The sequence below is a fragment of the Sorex araneus genome, chromosome 3 (genome assembly GCF_027595985.1).
Source record: "Sorex araneus isolate mSorAra2 chromosome 3, mSorAra2.pri, whole genome shotgun sequence".
Lineage (NCBI taxonomy): Eukaryota > Metazoa > Chordata > Mammalia > Eulipotyphla > Soricidae > Sorex > Sorex araneus.
In genome coordinates, this window is record NC_073304.1 from 74,589,837 (window position 1) to 74,595,836 (window position 6,000).

The window sequence follows — 6,000 nt, forward strand, 5'->3', positions numbered from 1 at the left end:
ACCCCATATGGTCCCCCTGAGCACTGCTGGGAATGATCCCTGAGCACAGAGCTGGAAGTAAGTCCTGAGTACAATCTGGTGAGGCACACACACACAAAAGCCCCACCAAAGTCTATTAATTTATTTATCATTTTAGTGATTTTTAGTTTTAGATCCTTGGCACCTGAATGATCTCTGAGCACAAAGTCAGAGATAAGGTTTGACCTTTGCTAGTTGTGGCAAATCTCTATTTTTCTTTTTCTTTATGGTCTGTCTCTATTTTTTACATTCCTTAAAACAAGTTTCCTAAAAAATCACTTTAAATAACATTTTCTCAAATTTTTGATTAAAAATACTTCGACATCTGAATGATGGATCTGGTGGTGTTTGACACTCAGAAGTCGGGAACATCTCACTTATATGGTCTTTTCTAGGGGCCAGCAAATATGCAAAGTCAGAGTGAAAACATCTTAAATTGGTCCATCTGAAGAGGGGCTGCATTTCCTCATTAGATGGCACAGGAGTCTGCCTAAAAACATGCTCTAAAATTTTGGAACTGTCTGAACTTTGAGCTGGTAAACAAAGCTCATGCTGGGTTTTTCAGTGTTCCCAGCAGCAAGAAACACCAAAACACTTAATAAAATTTCTCTTTAGAAGTCAGCTTCGCCTGTAGTCTAAGATGTGGCTCAAGAGGTAGAGACTGTCATGTCCTGGCATTAACACTTGAGACCTCATATCTGTTCCCTCAGCAGTGCTGGGCGTGCCACCTACCCCCCCAGCACTGTGATGGATGTGTCTACCCTGAAAAATAAGTCAAGTTTCTATTTTTTTTTCTTTTTGGGTCACACCTGGCGATGCTCAGGGGTTACTCCTGGCTTTGCACTCAGGAATTATTCCTGGTGGTGCTCAGGGGACCATATGGTATGCTGGGAATTGAACCCGGGTCGGCCGCTTGCAAGGCAAATGCCCTACCTGCTGTGCTATCACTCCAGCCCCCAAGTCAAGTTTCTTTAGGTAAAAGTTTCTTTACGTAAGCATCAACTATTAGCTTAATTATTAGGCGAAGCTGTAGTAAGAATTATTTGTCAGTCCCTGGAGAATAAGATTGGTACCTACCTTCCAATCCCTGCCTCCGGTGTCTGGAATAAAGGCAGTGTTGTAGAATATAATAATTATAAGAATATATATGTAATCACAATATAAAATTTCCTCTTTTCTTGTTTTGTCTCCCCTGCCCCCAGTCATCCCACAAACTACCATTATGTCTAACATGGCTGGCAACTATTAAAGAATAAAAATAGCTGGAAGTTTCTGAGGAGATAACTAGGATTGTCCTCTAGCAGGTATTTTTAGGTCCAACATTGTCTAGATGCACCAAAAATTTGAAAAAGACCCTTCTGCATATTGCTCTCTAGTCTAGGTACTGCTTCACAGCTGAGTGCAGATGACTAAGAAATGCATCCTGGTCTTTCTAGAACAGAAGCAGGATCTGATTTTAATGTGATACCATAAATGTCATCAGTAGTTAATAGAATGAATAATATTTAGACCAAGTCTGAGAGAAGAGAGAAAGGAAGGAAGAAGAAAGGAAGGAAGAAAGAAGGAAGGGAGAGAGACCAAGAAGAGGAATTGGATGTAGGTGGAGGAGACAGTTCTGAGTTCTCACTGAATCATGAGCTTAGCACAGAGAAGCTGTGAAAAGATACTGAGACCAGTCTAAGGAGAGAGGATATGACCAGGTCACAGGTAAATGTTTGTTTGTTTTTGCCTATTTCAAACCAGAGATCAATAGCTGGGTGGGTGTCATGGATGCAGACTTCTGGATGCAAAGAGGCAGGGCACACCTTAGGAAGCCTGGCTTGTCCTTCTTGTCCTACATGATTCCTGAGTTAAAAGGAGGCTTGTCACTGCTGAACCTATATAACCTATCACCCATCCAAACCTTCCATTTTTAAAACATCAATTTTATTTAGGTACCCTGATTTACAATCATCATCATCATCATCGTCATCATCATCATCATCATCATCATCATCCCATTGATGAAAATCCTGTCGATTTTCTCGAGCAGTCTCAGTAACATCTCCATTCATCCTAGCCCTGAGATTTTAGAAGCCTCTCTTTACTTGTCCTTCGCATTGGAGGGTCTTTCAGGGTCAGGGGAATGAGACCCATTATTATTACTGGTTTTAGCATATGAATATGCCATGGGGAGCTTGCCAGGCTATCCCATACGGGCAGGAAACTCTTGGTAGCTTGCCAGGTTCTCCAAGAGGGAGAGCAAGGCTATAAGATATCCAAGCTTCCGGGAGCTTGGTTTTATAGTCTCTGGATGTTGGCCGTTGGTGGGGTTACATGGCCCCGGGGGCAGTTTATGGGTGTGACTGCCTAGCTACTGGAAAATGGGGGATCTGGGTGGAAGAGGCCCAGTCCTGATATGAGCAGGCTTGGAGATCTCAGCTCCGGGTCCCGCACACCTGGATTCTTCTGCTGGTTCCTTCATGCATGAGGCTCGTCTGAACTCGTCAGAGTTTCTTGCCTTGCGCTTGGCTGTCTTCACTGGGGTCCCTTGGAGGGGTGGGTTGAATTTCCCTCCCTGCCCCAAGCAGAGGTTAATAATGATACTAAACAGGGCTTCATGTCAAAAACATTCCAACACTACACCCTCCACCTAAATGTCAGCTTCCTTCCAACATGTCCCAGAGACACCCCTCACCATTCTATCCTTCCACCCTTCTGGAATAATCTGCTTCCTTTCATTATTTTAAGGGTCACTAATATAGTGACCAATGGGAAAGTCTCAACAGATGCCCTGAAAGTTAGTTCTGCCATGATCTTCAGAATAGTTCTAGTACAATTAGAAGGAGAGATGGCTTTTCCTTCTAAGAATAAGCAGGAAGAGATTTACCCAGAGCTTTGAGTTCCCAAGGAGAATCACACAAGTTACAAGGAGTGACAGGCCAACCTCATCAGATGAATGAGTGACTAAATAGCTCTGACAGTAGATGATGACTTGCCCGATATTGACCTGGAAGTTATAAGTTACAAGTTGAAACTTTCAAGTTGAAGTTACCTTGAAAATGGGGCCTGGGACCGGAGCAATAGTATAGTGAGTGGGTAAGGTGTTTGCCTAGCACGTGACCCACCCTGGGTTCGATCCCCAGCATCCCATATGGTCCCCCAAGCACGGAGTAATTCCTGAGAACATAGCCAGGAGGAACCCCTAAGCATCGCCAGATGTGACCAAAAAAGTACCCCCACCAAAACAGAATGGAAGTGGGCCCTGTGGTTGCTGCACCATGCCTTACAGAGAAACAGAAAGAGGGGCCAGGAAGAGGAGATTTGAAGAAACTATCGCTGCTCTGGCATCCTCTGCTCTGCCAAAGTAGGGAAGGTTACTCTATGGAGCTAGATTCCGGCTTTAGATGTCCCCTAGAGAAGTCCCAAGTGGACCATTCCAGATACATTACTCACAAGATTTCAGAGAGTACCTGGTCCTCATGAGTAGTTTTGGAGATTGCCGTACTGCCTGTAGGTGTTAAGTGCAGGTCTTATATTGCTGTGTGAGATCTCCACACATTGTGACTTGAGGCATTTTCTGGAAACACAGATGCTTTTAGAAGCTTTCTGAACAACTGACTGCATTTCCTTGGACTTTGTCATCATTCAGTTCAGATGGTCTGATGAATCTCCAGAAGGTGTAGAAATCTCTCCTTCTCAGGATGTGATGAAAAGAGGAAACCCACGGAAGAACAGTTATTGTTTGACATAATCCCCCTCACCCTCCTCCTGGGCCAAGGGAGTGATTTGATTGATGAAGACTTTCATCTCCCCTTCACATTGGCTCAGCCAGTGGAGATTTCTTTTGTGGACAACAGGGTTATAGGCTACAGTGGGTGAGCTATTCCTGGGATGAACACATATCTTTGTGAAGGTGATGTTAGGGTTGAAGGTTTTGGGTTGTAGGTAGCTTTGTTTTCTCAAGAGATTTTATTCTTCCAAGTTTGATGGGAACCCTGGAGAATTAGTATAATGAACCTTATTCAGCCTCTTCCCAATTCTCTTGGCTGCCCTTACTTCAACTTTGCAAATAAGTTTATCTTGTTTGTTAAGATGAAGAATATCAGTTACTTTTGGTTTAAATAGGAGACCAATTATGCTCCTGAAATGGGGGATTTTATCTAATAAGAAGCAGTCCTAAGAGACAGTCCTCATATCACAGGGATGTAAGGACCCATCCCAGGGAAAATGGAACCTGGGCTCATCCTCTCCTGGTCACCCCTTCACTGAGCTAGGAACTGATAGAACATCAGATCCTGTGAGGAAAAGATAAGAGGGAAGGAAATAAAAAAATTGGATGATTTTTTCCCAATTTTTTGAGAGATATGTCACAAATAAAATTATGCATTAAAGTATTAATTGTATAACATATACTTGCCACAATGAATGCTATAATTAGATTAAGATATCCACCATCTCACAGAGTTTTTTTGTTTTTGCATGTGGTTTTAAGTTTTACTCTTCAAAGAAAAGTGTTTTGAAGAACCTCCTAATGGGTGTTTGACGAGATCCAGACAAATCCTGGCAATTCATTACCAAGTGGACCAGTGGTGCACTTCAAGGACACAAGGATATGATAATTCCTGACAGTGCTTGGGGCCCACACCTGGCAATACTCAGGATCCCGGACAAGACATATGCTCTGACCCCTCTACTGCCTCTCTGACCCCTCTTTGAACAATTAAGTTCAATACAGTGTTATCTACTGTGGGCACCATGCCATGCCTTAGAGCTCCTAAAGTTATTATATATATATATGTATATATATATGTTTGTTTGTTTTGGGGGCCACATCTGACAATGCCCCCTGGTTTAGTCCTGGTTCTTCACTCAATAATCACTCCAGGTGGTGCTCAGGGGACCATATGGGATGCTGGGGATCAAACCCGGTGAGTCGCATACAAGGCAAACACCCTACCCTCTGTACTATCACTCCGTTATTTGTATCTTAAGGAGAAATTGATAACTTTATCCTGAGTGGCAAATAGGTGCTGGGAGTGTTTCCTTTGTCTCCTGGGATGCTGCCCTGAAATGCTAGTTTTTTAGTCCTTCTCCAAACCCCCAGCCATCGACCCCCTTCAGCAAATGTTCCCTCTTAGATCTCTGGGAGTGAATATCAAGAAGTTAGTTCAGGGGGTCTGGTGTTGAAGACTGGGGTGTTCAACATTCAACTGGGATGTTCCTGGGCCGGCTTGGGGGGTCTGCAGGTGAGGCATCTTTAGCAGCATGTGGACAGGTTTCCCGATGGAGTCCATAAAGTGGTAGGATGAAGAGTGAAGAGGTTAGCAGTGTATCTTGGATGAGTTTGTAACCCTGGTTGCTGTGTTCCCAGCCTCTCCTAACTCCTCAGCCATGCAGATAGTTTGAGTGCATTGGAAAGAAGTGTGTGTCTGGCTTGCATCCAGCAGCTGAGGAAGCAGGGTGCTCATTCATTGGTTCCCTCTTTTCTCCTAGGAGAAATCCTGGGAGTCAATCCAGGCGCTGACCAGTGCTGTCCCGGGGAGGTGTGATTAATCTGCTTACTCTCTTCAATGCCTCCGTGCCCAGTTTTTTTTTTTTTTTGGCTCCAGTGCTGAACTAGAACTTGTCCAGAGGACAATGGACTCCCAGAAAGGCATTCTCATCTGTGAATGAATGTCTAGAGCAAGGCTTTTAGGGAGATGATGCTAGGAGACACACACATCTACCATTTTGTTGACATGACTCCTAAAAGAATTTTCCTTTGCTAGAAAACATTAAAAATGACCACCTAGTTTCATGTCCATGTTTAAGGCATGGGCATGAAAAGGGGAAATGAAGCATACAGCATTCAGAAGGCTGATGGTTAAAGTAACTACAAAAAATGATCTTGTCGACAAGTTCCTGCTTACAAATTTTTTCAGTTCAATTTATATGAAGGTTAAGGCAGAGTACAATTTCTTTTTGTGGCAAAGTACATCACATAAACTTTAAAATTTTAAA